A 14,995-nucleotide genomic window follows, 5' to 3' on the forward strand; every position below is an offset into this window, starting at 1 on the left:
AAATGCACCTCTGGGTTATTTGTGGGGCATAGGAATTCATTCATCCCCCCCCCAAAAAAATATAGTCAGCCCCCCCAAGGTCTGAGGGACAGTGTACCACCCCCCTGCTGAAAAAGTTTGCTGACCCGTACTCTAAATGCTACAACCATATTCTGGTTTTCCCCAAAGGCTCTCAGTTTTTTTTTTATTAAAAAAAGACAATTGTGGCAATTCTCTAATGTATTGTAGGGTTGCCGACGAGGTACCACGATTCTTCCACTTCTCTCCAATAAAGGAAGAGGTTTGTTTGGGGAAAAGAGGTTTGTTTGGGGATGGGCACCATGAAAATGAGGGCACCCAGCACAGCAGTGAGGCGAGGAGAGCAAATGAATCACAAGGTTCAATAGTCAAGGTGCATATGTTTGGATAACAATCCCAGGCCTGATCTCCCGCTAGTACAGGTCCCCTAGCCCAAGATGGGAGAGGTGCCATTACATGTCTACCATCTATAACCACACACACACAAATGTACACACACACATACAAAAATGTAGAATAAGACAGGTTAAATCCTTAGGGAGTCACATATAAATGAGGATTAATATTATTCAGGGACATCATGCAAACCAAAAGACAAGATTCAAGAAGGTAGCCGTGTTGGTCTGCAGTAGTCAAAATAAATTAAAACAATTCTTTAAAAAGACAGTTAAAAGGACTCTTCTTAAAAAGAAGAAGAGTCTTTTAAACTATCATTTTAAAGAATTGTTTTAATTTGTTTCAAATGACAAGAGGAAAGGACACGGCCAGAAAGGAAACTCAATGAACTGGTGATGCCTTTGCTGAAGGGAATAACCAAATCTGGAACAACTCAACTCAGAACAAAAGTTAAAAGCCCCACTGGCATTTCAACTTCCTGCAACTCAAGTCTGTCAAGTAGTTTGAAAACCATGGGCTCCTTGCCCTCATGTCACGCTGAGCACCAACTACAGAAACAGAGGGAAATGAGCAATGAGAGGCAGGTGAATCAGGCTGGTTTGAGGTGCCATTAAAGGGGGCAGAAATGGGCAGATCTGGTGAATTGGAGCACAATCCACAGGCAAGTTCTCCTGCACAGGAGTTGTAAAAGAGTGGAGCAATGTACCCAATTAGTGAGAGGGAGAGGGCAAGGTTTTCTCTCTCTTTTTAAAATAAATGCTTATTAGTTTTTTAACATATCATTTTCAACAGTAATTAAACATTCTTTTACATCTTATTCAATTTTTTTTTACTTCCATCAGTCCTGTCTGAAAATTTTCCAATCTAATCTCTTAGTATGCATTTCTTATTTTCCCTATTACATTTCAAACTCATAACCAATATCTCTATCTTTTTCTACTTTGTAACACTTCATATATTTCTCCTTACAAAACTTCTTGTAGTCCTACTAGCGTAATTTGTTGGTTACAGTTGCTCTTCAAATAATTCATATACCGGTACTTCTTTCTATCTTCTGTAAATCTCTGGAGAGGGCAAGGTTTTCTCAGGCATCAAAATGGTTTTGGACTATTCATTGCTCCAAGTGGCAATGCCAATCAAATGGAACAACATGTAAATTATGTTTTCACTGGCAGCTCCAACTTTGGAATTTCTTTTTACCAAGTTTCCACACAAACCCCAAATCCACCAGAAAAACAGAAGTGCAAAGCAAAAACATTTTGCAATGCTACCTTTAAAACAACTGTTGAATAACTGTGCTTTGCTGTTTAGCCACCTGCCATGTCTGGGAACTTTCAGAAGTCTATTTAAAACTGAAGTTACTATTGAAGGCAACGTGAAACTAGTTGCCTCTCTCAGAATCTCTAAGGACCCACGAAGACCGAAATTCTGGCTGTATCTTCTGTGCCACCGCAACAGAATTTGTTTCAGGACAACCTAGAAAGTCAGCTCAACAAGCACCTCCTCACTGCATTCTGTTATTGAAAAGCTTTGTATTTTCAACCTTGCTAGTATCGCAGCACAATGCTTTAAAACAAAATCAAGCAGCAAATGTTAAAACATTCTAACCAAACAATGTACACTGTACACATTCCATTACTTTAGAATAAAGCAATCCAATTTTGTATTATGCCTAAATGGCCTCGGTCCTGTATACCTGGAGCGTCTCCACCCCCATCATTCAGCCCAGACACTGAGGTCCAGCACCGAGGGCCTTCTGGCGGTTCCCTCACTGAAAGAAGCCAAGTTACAGGGAACCAGGCAGAGGGCCTTCTCGGTAGTGGCGCCCTCCCTGTGGAACACCCTCCCACCAGATGTCAAAGAGAACAACAACTACCAGACTTTTAGAAGACATCTGAAGGCAGCCCTGTTTAAGGACGCTTTTAATGTTTGATGTATGACAGTATTTTAATATTTTTTTGGAAGCCGCCCAGAGTGGCTGGGGAAGCCCAGCCAGATGGGCGGGGTATAAATAAAATCATCATCATCATCATCATCATCATCATCATTTATACAGTGGTACCTCGGGTTAAGAACTTAGTTTGTTCTGTAGGTCTGTTCTTAACCTGAAACTGTCCTTAACCTGAGGTACCACTTTAGCTAATGGGGCCTCCCGCGGCCGCTGCGCCGCTGCCATGCAATTTCTGTTCTCATCCTGAGGTAAAGTTCTTAACCCGAGGTACTATTTCTGGGTTAGAGGAGTCTGTAACCTGAAGCGTCTGTAACCCGAGGTACCACTGTATAAATAAAGTCCAGTTAAAAAATGTTTAGGAAACTGACCATAAAAAAGCTTGCTGACTACAATTAGCAGAATCAGCTGGCTGATTTCATTGCTCAGGTCAGAAAGCCACAGTTCACATCTAAGCATTTTATATGAATCTGTGGCATGTTGACTACCATTAAAAACCCATGTACAGTGGTACCTTGGTTCTCAAATGGCTTAGTTCCCAAACAAATCGGTTCCCGAACACTGCAACCTGGAAGTAAGTGTTCCGGTTTGCGAACACTTTTCGGAAGCTGAACGTCTGACGTGGCTTCCAATTGAGTGCAGGAAGCTCCTGCAGCAAATTGGAAGCCACACCTTGGTTTTCGAACGGTTCCAGGAGTCGAACGGACTCCTGGAACGGATTAAGTTTGAGAACCAAGGTACCACTGTATACTTTTTATGACATTAGGGCCTTAGGCTTACTATAATTTGTAATCAAGCTATTTTTAGTACAATGCCGCCACCCACCTCAAATTATGTCGGCCTATTCTGGACAATGAAAGCAGCAGCAGCAGCAGCACAGCAATAAGTGTATTCTGGCAGAGAACAGGACAGCATAAAGATCTGGGACCAGTGGCCATTATGAAATAAATTAAAAAGAAGAGGGGCTAAATTACATCCCTGTCTTGACACCCTAAATGGTAAAAATAGGGTTTGAAAGCTACCCCTGCTGCAAGGAAACAGAACTAGAATGAGTAAATTATATCAGAGTCCTACAATGTGTATACAGATTGCTGCGAATGACATCAGCAACGAAACGCTGCAGGAGGAGGATCAATTTACTGTACTCTGGTACCATAAGAAAATTTGGCATCTAATAATTAAGAATCTAATAATTAAAAAAAAAAAAAGTACACCAGTAAGAAATCTGTGATGAAAATTGGCTTCCCACTTAAGTATGGAAAAGGAAGGTCTTTCTCCTGCCTGCTTCCCAACTTTCACCGCTTCAATCTCTCTTCTCTTTCCCCGGACACTGAAGCATCACTGCACAGCCTCCTTTTGTATCTCTCACTCCCCCTCCAGCTTCTCTTCTCTGGAACAACCTTCAGTAGGTAATCTGTAAATTGCCTTTTGTTTTGCTTCTCCAACAAGACCCCTTTTTGTGCAAAAGCTCCGATACCATCTCGGTTGATCCCTTCCGAGTGCCTTACAAGGACACTCTGCAACCTGGATGATATCCCAAGCTACGCATATTGTGCTTTTGTGCACCTTTGCAAGCCAGTTCCACAACAGTCTGTACTCTGGCAGAATTCAGCCAAGGCCACAGCAGAAAGAGAGAGAGAGAGAGGTTCTCTCCAGGCACTTAAGCTAAATTTCCCCCAGGTCATTCACGTTCTGGAAGAGTTATTCCTGGAACATGGAGAAATAGTTTTCGGACATGTATGGGCAGGTGTCCCAAAAGCAAGGATGGGACTAAGTGTGTTAAACCTTATCTTTCCCGTAATGTCTGATGGGATGACAGGTACATTTAACCACATGGGAAAGAAGTATTCAGTAGCCTTGGCCAATCCATTGGAGGAGTCCAAAACTATTAAGGCTCTGCTATCAATACAATGAACCTGTAAAGCTAAATGATTTAAAACGATGGGGAGCCTGATCCTATGAAAGTGCAAATACCACTGAGTTGAATGGCGCTTCCCCTTAGAAAGTGCAGCCTTAAACGTAAGCCCAACTATTCTCAAGGTGAAAATCACTGGCTTTTAGCTTAAAAGGTAAAGGGACCCCTGACCATTAGGTCCAGTCGTGGCTGACTCTGGGTTGCGGCGCTCATCTCGCTTTATTGGCCGAGGGAGCCGGCATACAGCTTCCGGGTCATGTGGCCAGCATGACTAAGCCGCTTCTGGCGAACCAGAGCAGCGCATGGAAATGCCGTTTACCTTCCCGCCGGAGCGGTACCTATTGATCTACTTGCACTTTGACGTGCTTTTGAACTGCTAGGTTGGCAGGAGAAGGGACTGAGCAACGGGAGCTCACCCCGTCGCAGGGATTCGAACCGCTGACCTTCTGATCAGCAAGTCCTAGGCTCTGTGGTTTAACCCACAGCGCCACCCACGTCCTGGCTTTTAGCTTAACACGCCTTAAATGGCATATATCTGGAGGAAGCAGTCAGAACAAGATTCACGATATCGGGGAGGGGGGCAGATGACAGCATCAATTGTATCGGTACATGTGACTTCCTTCAAACACAAGCTCTTTGCGGCTACTACACTTTGGGATCAACAATGCGTGTGAATGTTCAGCTGAAAGTTCAATAATAATGGGATTAATAATGGGATTAGATAGAGAGGAGGGCTTCCCTGCTCTGCTGCTTCTAGAGTTTTTGCCTCTCCATTTATTGTATATATGTTTTAAATAATGGCTCCCTCCTTGTTGTTCTTTTGTTCCAACAGGCTTTTGGGAATTGACTGCTTTTAATGAAAGGACTGGTGCAGTTTTTATTGTACTTATTTGTTTGTTTTAAATAGATTTTATACATGTATATAGTTTTAATTCTACTAAGATTTAATTGTTTTAATGATTGTCCCCCCCATGTTTTTAGCTATTCTTGTTTTTAATCCAAAAGCCACCTTTAGTCTTGTCAGGACAAAGGGTATGGTATAAATAAATAAATTATTATAATAACCATAAAAAAAGAAAGTTCAGTAATACACAGGTCAGGGGAGTTCACACTTCTGAACCTCCGGCTGATAAAACAGATAAATAAAATAATCGACCAGAGGAATGGAGTTGTGGGAAACTTGCACACTTGCATCACATCATATAAACTCCAAAGGGAAGAGTCAAAATTTGTTTCTCTACTTTTATAACACCACGCCATGCCTTCCATGGTAATGTTATATATATATACACACATATATTATATATACACACACACACACACACACATATATACACACACACACACACACACACACACACACACCCCAGAACCTTGCCTTCCCAAGAAGCTTTCGACCTACATCTGAAAGTAGGAAAGGCAAGAGAGAGAAAATGAAACAGCAATAAATATTTAACTGATGTAGAGTTATGCAATTCTCTCACACATCCTTCTCCAACTAAAAGTTAGGAAATCTGACATGCACACCAAATTTAGGGGAGTAGAAGTGGTGCAATAAGAACTGAACTCCACGTGACACTTCCAAAAGATAAACGTTGTAGATTTGTTTAGGGTACGATCCTTGAGTTCTATCCAATGTTACCCATATTCAGAGTGGACCCATTTAAAATCATGTACACAACTAACTTCAGTCTGGTAGTATCAATGCATTAACTATGAGTAAAATGTAGTTGAAACCAAACCCTTTATATTGATCTTTGAGAACAGTTTGTTCAGATTGTATATTTTACTGGGTCAGCATTTTCTTGGCGGAATGCGGTTTACAGATCAAAACATTTGTGATGTTGACATAAAACATACACCCACCCACCCTACACCATGAAATTAAATAGTGCATGAGTTTGAAAGTTTGGAGAAAATATCAAAAAAATAATCAACCACACAACATGCTTTAAATTAGTCACGTTGAAGATCTCGTACAACACCACCACCAGGTATCACCACAAAGACAACTATCAGTCACAGAATCGATTTATCCACATGTCTGATCTTGTTCAAAGAGATACAAAGTGATGGCACAGTTTTTCATCCTCCTTGCAATGTTTCCTGTTTCAAATGAAAAACACACTACATAAACAGGACATTGCTTTCAATAAATTTGCCATTTGCAGCTCTCTCTAAAGCACAACTCTTTTGTTGTTGTTGTTCAGTTTGAATTCTCGTTCATTCTCAAGACTATATGCTAAGTCCACTTTTGCTAACAAAGTTCTGCCACACTCTACTCTCTCCCCTGTTGGGAGATGTGAAAAGGATTTTTACATGCTGGTAAATGAAATGAGCAAACCAAGACACAGACTTGCGCCTGAGTTTGAAAGAGTGAAACCAAGTCAGGAACAGGATGCAAAGATCCTGGTTATTACAGTAACTGTTCATCTACTAGAACAGACTAACGTTTGTTTGTATACGTTACATCTGCCAATCCCAAGGTAACATCTAAAAGGCATTATTAAATGCTAGCAGGTCTTCATAATAGCTATAGCAAATATTTTCTTCATTTGCTTCTCAATACTGAATACTATTCTGCATTGACTGTGTTCATTTTGAGTTTCAAACATATTCTTGGAGCATTAAAACCTATATGGAAGCCCTCTCTTGATCTATAGTAACTTTGAAACTAACTAGTAACTTTAGACACAAAACGTTCTCCTCTGCACGGACTATCAGTAAATAAACAAACAATGAAGCATATGGGTAGTTCGCACTCCTGTGAAATAAATGTCACCCCTTCACCCAAGAAATTAAAACTTCGCTTATCCAACGGTGTTTGTTTTGGATAGATGGCCATGCCTGAGATCTAGCCGACAATATTTGCTGCCAGAACACAAGAACAGAAGTGGATTATTTTCCAAGAAACAGCCTTGAAATCAAGCGGCCCCTTAACTGTTCCAATGCTGGTTAATAACACATGAAATCTCACACATGTTGTGCACCTGTTGCATCGCTAAGAAAACAGGGTTTCGTTTCTTTTAACAAGAGTTTCCATTTCACAAGGGAAGTTTATTAAACTGAGTTCGGAAAATTTAAACATGATATTTGGAATAGGTGTTAACTATTGCATAAATGTAATCCCACTTTGGAGTTTTTTTTAAAAAAAGGAAGCAAGCAGAAAGGAATTGACAGGCTTCCTCAATATTCTGTTGTGGAATATTCTCTCACTAGTATATGTTCAGCAACCAAAACATGCCTTTGCACGGCTGGAGTCCCTTCTGACTTTTAATAAGATTATCCTGGGTGATATTTTAAATATAACTTCAACATACGCCTTTTGCTCTTTTTGAAGTTAAATTTTTGTGTTGTAAAAGGGAAGGGGGGGTGTAAGCAAGCCATATACCCCTTGCTCAAGAAACGAAGTGCAACTGTGATTATCTTCAATTTTTAAAACACCGAAAGGATGTGGGTGTTTTGCGTTCCTTGTTTTTTCTTCTCTAAAAACTAAATGAGCTACAAGATCTGGCCAGCAGAGAACTATCTCCACAGAGCCGAAGAAAAAAATGGTCTTCCATGTTCTGGGCTGACAACAGATTACCCCAACTATGAACAAGACAATTTCCTCTTTTTAAAAAATAAAATGCTTTTTTCCATTACGTACAAATTTTCACATTCCATTTAATTTACTTATACAATCAGTTGTCGGTTCCCCCCCACTTCCATGGTTCTGTATATTACCAATTATAAAGTCTTAAACAGCTCAATATATATATTTTCTTGAACTGCACAGTGCATTGCAGGTATTTTGAAGCAATCCGATTTTGCCCAGGAATGCTTCAAAGTGAATCCCTACCCTTCTAATTATACTCAGAAGTGAACGTTCGTCTTTTAAACTACTCCTTCAAGTCTCCATAAGCACTGTCACCCAATATCATATCGGCAACCTGAATTCTTTGAAAAAGAGACTTCAGGATGAAAAAGCTTTGCGTAGGAGGGAAGGGAGAGGGCAAACCCTTCATGCGCAAGAACGAAGACCCTGTATTGCTCAAACTTCTCCCTTCCTACCACATAACTGATATTAGAATTGCAACATTTTTCAAAGACGGGCAGAAAGGAGAACCTGAAAGGTTTTCCACATAATTCAATCCATAACAGGAAGCACAACTTCTGTTATCAAGAGAAAGAATATGAAAGGTTTGTCTTTTTGGCACATGTCTTGAGATGGAGATAGAAATCATAGAATTGCGGATTTGGAAGGGATCCTGAGGGGAATCTAGTCCAGGCATCCCCAACCTGTGGCCCTCCAGATGTTTTGGCCTACAATTCCCATGATCCCTAGCTAACAGGACCAGTGATTAGGGATGATGGGAATTGTAGTCCAAAGCATCTGGAGGGCCAAAGGTTGGGGGTGCCTGATCTAGTCCAACCCCCCTGCAATGCAAGAATATGCAGCTATCCCATACGGGAATCGAACTTGCAACCTTGGCATTATCAGCACCACACTCTAACCAAATGAGCTTATCCAGGCTGATATGAAGGTGCTTTCAGCCTTGGCCAAGACCAGCAGAGGCACGAAGCAACAGAGGCAGTCGGTTTTTACTTCTCATATCTCACAGGGTCTTCTCGTGCCTCAGAGAAGGCATTGAGAATTTATTGAAGGAATATTGGGAAAGGGGACTGCTGCAGAAGAAAAACTAAAAAGCTCATGTGGCTTTGGGATTGAGGGACAGGCAGGAACTATGTTATATGTGTAAACCCCCAAATTATCCTTATGAAGCAAAGCGGCTTCAGAGTGAATGGAGGCCTGATGGCAGGATGGGGAGAATAATATTTTCTTATATTGTATTTTATTTTACTACAAGGAATCCAGGTTGCTGCAGTGACCAAAAGTGACATTCACCAATTCCATCTCATTTAAAAATATAATAAAATTCCAACCTTTAACATCAGAAAGAAACCTACGTAGCAGCATATCATTCATGTGTTGAAACACTAAGCTGAGACTAATGTATTATTACACATCTGCATGAGGCTGCCTTTGACAACTGTTTGCAAGCTCCACTTTAGCAATGCTGTTTTGTGGACATCCTTGCCGGTTCTGGGCTTTAAAACTCGAACCCGTTGCCTTTACATCCATTCATGATGTCTCAGACAACAATAAGATGCCCTCAAATATGGTCGGTGGTCTAGGTTATAACATCACACACACATGGAGACCTGTTCTTGGAGACAGCACCAAAACCCTTAGACTTACTAAACCCCAAATATATTTCAGAAGCGTTCTGAGACCTTCTTGGTGGGCTGACATGTGGTGATAAGGGTTAATGCTGGTGAGAACTGCAGTTTTAATGTTTTATAAGCCCGAAATCCTGTACTCACTTACTTGGTGGTCAGTGCCACTGAATGTAGTGGACCTTACTTCTGAGTAAACAGGCATGGGGTTCACAGCTGCAAACAAGTGTAGATCACAGATTGCAATTTTAAAGTACACACACACACACACACACACACACCCTGAAGTGTCACTGAATTCAATGAGACTTACTACAAACATCTCATTCACACTGCAATCCTATCCCTGCTTACCCAAGTGTAAGCACCAGTTATTTAGGCTGCAAATCCGCTCCACTTCCCAGTGGGGAGGAGCTGCGGTGGACTGTGTGGTCACCCACTCCCCACCGGGGGCGGGGGACTTTGTCCCCCGTTGCCTGGGGGATCCCGGCCGTGTCAGAGCCCGGCCAGCCAATCCGCTGGCTGGGGGGGCGTGGCCGGGGCAGTTTAAACTGAGGAGCGAGCCGGCGGACTTCCTCTTGGCTCGCTTCCTCAATCACCTGCCCTCCCTCCCTATTCACAGGTTAGGCACTGGCCTTGCTATGAACTTCGGTTGGTCACCTTAGTTGTCCGAGGGGCCTGGTAGGAATTTGGCAAACTGGCACTGGCCACTTGGTTTTCATCTACCCCGTAGCAATCATCACAATTTTGTTAGGGTTGCGGTTAGGCATTGTTTGACCTTGTGTGGGGGAGGGGAGGTGTGGCCATCACCTGCCCCTCCATGCTTAAGGGTATTCCGTTAAAGGAATCTGGGGGTGTTGATCTTGTACGAAGCCCGGTCGGGGGCTAAAGCCTTGACACGACCCTGATGGGAACTACAGAGGGAGCTTGAGTTGGTTTGCATCGACAGGACTCCCCCTATCGGTGGTTTACCCTTACCGGACTTCCTGTGCAGCGGGCAGGAGTCAGATATAGTCGGGTCCAAACAATGCCTAAGCCAATATCGCTCCCATTCTGTAATTCAATAAAGTTGTGGCCAAATTTGCCCAATAACATAAACCTAATACAGTGGTACCTTGGGTTACATAAGCTTCAGGTTACATACGCTTCAGGTTACAGACTCTGATAACCCAGAAATAGTGCTTCAGGTTAAGAACTTTGCTTCAGGATGAGAACAGAAATCGTGCTCCGGCAGCGCGGCAGCAGTGGGAGGCCCCATTAGCTAAAGTGGTGCTTCAGGTTAAGAACAGTTTCAGGTTAAGTACAGACCTCTGGAACGAATTAAGTACTTAACCCGAGGTACCACTGTATCTGTGTCCTTGTGTCAGTTATTTTCCAACGAGGGGGTGGCTGCGGGGTCTCGACACACAATTCCATGGACACTTACATGAGTAGAAGCCCCATTGAACTCCTTCTGAGTAAGAATGAATAGGATTGTACTGTAAGCATGCTTAACTATTCTGAATAATGTTATGTATTTTCAAAAAACACAACCAGAGCACCTGGGATTCTGTAGGATAAACACTGAAATGAATATAAGAAATAATCAAAGCGGCTTGCCAAATGCTGGCACTTAAGTAAGGATATAATGGGCTAACCTTTGCCTAATGAGAGTTCGTAATGCTCCATTTCTACAACATTACTAAAGACCCTGGAAGCAAATGTTCCGTCTGTTCTGCAACTTGGCCACGCCACAGCCACTGCTCCACTGGGAATAAACAGTCCTATTTGACATTTAGATAAAGTAGGGTCTAATTTTTATAGTAGCACGTTGAGGAAGTTATTTATCAAAGGGGCATTCATAACCTTTAAATGAAACCCAAGGGTGGGTGGTTTTTCAGAACTTTACCAAGTTTCATCATGTTCCTTGGAACAATTATTATTATTTTTGCTTAAAATGTAAAACTTTGCATTTCATTATTCCTTCCATCTGCAAATAAGCTACGAGTCTGCGAACATCCATAGCTTCTTCTATATACATATTTTTCAACTAATATAATGAGCTCAGTCTTCAAGTCATGGGCTTTTAGTGAGACAATGCACTGGTGATGAAAGCCTAAAACTCAGATTTTAGAAACCTAGAAGCCTCCATCCAGTGACTGAACTTTCACTTTTACAGGTGTCACATAATACAGTCGTACCTTGGAAGTCGAACAGAATCCGTTCCAGAAGTCCGTTCGACTTCCAAAACGTTCAGAAACCAAAGCACGGCTTATGATTGGCTGCAGGAAGCTCCTGCAACCAATCAGAAGCCACGGAAGCCCCATCAGACATTCGGCTTCCAAAAATAGTTCGCAGACTGGAACTGTCACTTCTGGGTTTGCGGCACTCGGGAGCCAAAACGTTCGAGAACTAAGCTGTTCGACGGCCAAAATATGGCTGTACTTCCTTGGTAGTTTTAAGAAATCGATCTTTTAGTGCTGCTGCAGTTTCTACACATTGGAACTCCCTGCCCGTTGACATCAATGGGATTAAAACCTGATTGTTTAGGCAAGCCTAAACAGACATGCAGAAATTGCAGGTGTTTTAATCTGCATTTAGCTTATTATTGATTTTTATTAGATTTTTTTAAAAAATACAAGACTGGACCACAGAGTATCCCCAAAACAAAACAACGCCATAGATGTCTACAGTTAAAGTTTTGGCTAGGAAATTCCTATGGGGCTTATTATTCTGATTTCCCATTCTACTTGGCATTGCTGGGGATCATACCTGGAATCTTTTACAGGAATCTTTTACATGCATAGCAAGTGCTCTTATCATTGAGCTACAGCTACTCTCTCCTATTTTGAGGACCAGAAGAGGAGATTGGATGCATCTGCTTGTGATTCGAAAGTACCAATGGGCCCCTATCATATCTGAATTCAGGAAATTGTGGTTTATTAAACCACTGGTTTGAGAACAAGACAGGATCTGAACCCATGCTTTGATCTTGGCTTCATCTCACTAACCAGGGTCTCCTGAATTCTGACATTATGAAGAACCGTGGTTAGTTCTACTTCAGAAGCATCCTATAGGGTGCGAAAGAAGTTTGGGGAGTGGGGGAGCCTACAAACCCAAGACTTCCCATGGCTCATTCACACAGTACAAAACCATCTGGTCCATGTCTATACAGTGTTACCTTGGTTCTCAAACTTAATCCATTCCAGGAGTCCGTTCAACTCCAGAAACCTTTCGCAAACCAGGTGCGGCTTCTGATTGGCTGCAGGAGCTTCCTGCACTCAATTGTAAGCCGCGTCGGACGTTCAACTTCCGAAAAACGTTTGCAAACTGGAACACTCACTTTATTTGCAGCGTTTGGGAGCTGATTTGTACGACAACTAAGCCGTTCAGGAACCAAGGTACCACCGTATGTCTATTTTATCATTTCACTAAATTGTAATGCTTAGATTTTGAACATTTAAAAATTTACATTTTGTTAAAGCGTGAAAATGATAGGATGCTAACATTTTATGAAGACTTCTAAACCGTTCTCATCAGTTTTAATCACGATGTCAAAATGCAGAAATGAAGCTTAGCATACCATGCTTCCTCTTATGCTAGCCACAAGCATAGCAAGAGGCGCAGAAAACCAAACCCTAACCAATTTCCTGGGATTGAAATAAAGCAAACTGTGTAAAGCATGTCAGGCAAACTGTGTAAAGCATGTCAGGCACAATTTTTTACTTCCCTATGTTGGTTACAAGATCACATGCCATAGTTCTACTTCCAACACGTCTATGATATGAGAAATAAGTGTAAAGCAGCATACATGACTGAAGGCAATCCTGTATAGGGAAGTTACCGTATTTTTTGCTCTATAAGACTCACTTTTCCCCTCGTAAAAAGTAAGGGGAAATGTGTGTGCGTCTTACTGCGCAGCACTGTGTGTGTGCTTTCACTGCGCAGCGATCCCTCTTGCTGTTCTGGCTTCTGAGATTCAGTATATATTTTTTCTTGTTTACCTCCTCCAAAAACTAGGTGCGTCTTGTGGTCTGGTGCATCTTATAGAGCGAAAAATATGATAAATGTCGCACCTCGGTTCTTGAACCCCTTGGTACTTGTACGTTTTGGCTCCCAATCGCCATAAACCCATAAGTTGTGGTTTGCTTTTTTGGAAACCAAACTTTTTGGGAAACCAAATATCCAACGCAACTTCCGATTGAGTGCAGGAAGCTCCTGCAGCCAATCAGAAGCCACGCCTTGGTTTTCAAACATTCTCGAAAGTAGAATGGACTTCCAGAACGGATTACAGTGGTACCTCTAGATACAAACGGGATCCGTTCCGGAGCCCCGTTCACATCTAGTAGCAAACGTAACTAGCAACGGCACGTCTGGGCACGCACGCATCGCTTTTCACTGCTTCTGTGCATGTGCGTGACGTCATTTTGAGCGCCTGCGCATGCGCGAGTGGCGAAACCTGGAAGTAACGCGCTCCGTTACTTCTGGGTTGCCGCGGAGAGCAACTCGAACGTGCTCAACCTGAAGCACATTCAACCCGAGGTATGACTGTACATTCGAGAACCAAGATATGAATGTAGAATGCATCTGATTAATCCTACATGGTGGCTTATCAAGGGATCAATACACCTCCTGTTTTTGCTATCTGCCTGCCTATTTCTTTTATTAAGGTGTGGCATGGCCTTCATAGAGAACGCGATTTACACTCATATAATACAAAAAGAACTAAAGCTACATTAAAAGCAATAAAAAAATATATCAAAGAACCATGGACTGGTTGGCCGGTCACATTTGTCACAATGTGCAGTTATTGTGGTGCAGAACACGTTTGAGGAACCTTTATCCCTCCAGATGTTGCTGAACTACTACTCCCAACATGCCTGGGCAGGAGTTGTAGTTCAGCAGCATCTGGAGAAACAAAGGTTCCGCATCGCAGTACACTGGTACCTCTGGTTACATACTTAATTCGTTCCGGAGGTCCGTTCTTAACCTGAAACTGTTCTTAACCTGAGGTACCACTTTAGCTAATGGGGCTTCCCACATCCGCCACCACACAATTTCTGTTCTCATCCTGAGGTAAAGTTCTTAGCCTGAGGTACTACTTCCGGGTTAGCGGAGTCTGTAACCCAAAGTGAGGTGTTTGTAACCCGAGGTACCACTGTATAGAATAATTTGAAGAAGACAGTGTTCTCATAAGTTTTAGTAACTTAGTATTCTTTGAAGGTGGGATGCGGGTGGCGCTGTGGGTTAAACCACTGAGCCTAGGACTTGCCGATCAGAAGGTCGGTGGTTCGAATCCCCGCAACAGGGTGTGCTCCCGTTGCTCGGTCCCTGCTCCTGCCAACCTAGCAGTTCGAAAGCATGTCAAAGTGCAAGCAGATAAATAGGGACCGCTCCGGCAGGAAGGTAAACGGTGTTTCCGTGCGCTGCTCTGGTTCACCAGAAGCGGCTTCATCATGCTGGCCACATGACCCGGAAGCTGTACGCCGGCTCCTTTGGCCAATAAAGCAAGATGAGCA

The 14,995-nt window shown here is 42.5% G+C and overlaps 1 protein-coding gene across 1 annotated transcript in view; it reads right to left on the reverse strand.

The window, feature by feature from the left end:
* ERN1 (endoplasmic reticulum to nucleus signaling 1) overlaps positions 1–14,995 on the reverse strand; it is a 69,191-nt gene that overhangs the window by 46,299 nt on the left and 7,897 nt on the right. The gene's annotated exons all lie outside the window — the stretch shown is intronic.

This window comes from Podarcis liolepis (assembly GCF_965112155.1).
Source record: "Podarcis liolepis genome assembly, chromosome: 2".
Lineage (NCBI taxonomy): Eukaryota > Metazoa > Chordata > Lepidosauria > Squamata > Lacertidae > Podarcis > Podarcis liolepis.